Source organism: Astatotilapia calliptera, chromosome 10, assembly GCF_900246225.1.
Source record: "Astatotilapia calliptera chromosome 10, fAstCal1.2, whole genome shotgun sequence".
Classification (NCBI taxonomy): Eukaryota; Metazoa; Chordata; class Actinopteri; order Cichliformes; family Cichlidae; genus Astatotilapia; species Astatotilapia calliptera.
In genome coordinates this window covers 10,738,179-10,738,890 of record NC_039311.1, presented here as the reverse complement: position 1 = coordinate 10,738,890, position 712 = coordinate 10,738,179, and positions in this window count along the sequence as shown.

The following is a 712-nucleotide window of genomic DNA, read 5'->3' as shown; positions in this document are numbered from 1 at the left end:
CTCCCATCTTTTAAAGTGATGTTAGGCTAAATTCACATGTCAGAAGAAAAACTATTGAGACTATGTGCTTTTTTTCTTCTTCTTTTTTTGTCTCTAAGTAACCATCCAGACTACAACAACGGCAGCCCACAGCAGGCGTACGGGCAGATACATCTGGGATTTCGGAGTGTCAAAAACGAAGATCAGCTCTCTATCTTCTAGCTTACAGCAGGTTTTTTTTGTGCTGATGGGCAACCAAGATAATGAGCAAACATTCTAAAGGGTTTCTGATGGAAATGATCATTAATCCTGGTCTCCTGATGCGCAGTCAGGAGGACCAGCCGTGCGTGTAGCGCTGCTTCTGAACGTCTCCCCTCCCCTGTTTCTGCAGTGTTACTGTTTTCCCTTTCTCGCTCGTCGTTTCTTGTGCCAGTGCTGCCCACCGCGAGAGTAAGACAAGACTTCCATTCCACACCACACTCACACTCCTCTTTCTTGTGTGCCACCATCCCTCTGCTTGATATCCATCTTGTCCTGATCCGCGTACTGTGTGGTTTGCGTCCTCTCAATCCTTCACCATTCATTCACGCCCACTCTCATGTGCAGCCCTGTTTGGTTCCTTGCGTTATCCAGCTCAGGCAGAAGAGCGAGGGAATTTTTTGCACTCAGTTTATTTTTCGGAAATAGAAAATACAATTAAATTCTCTCTTTTTTAAATTAATACTTTCTAAGA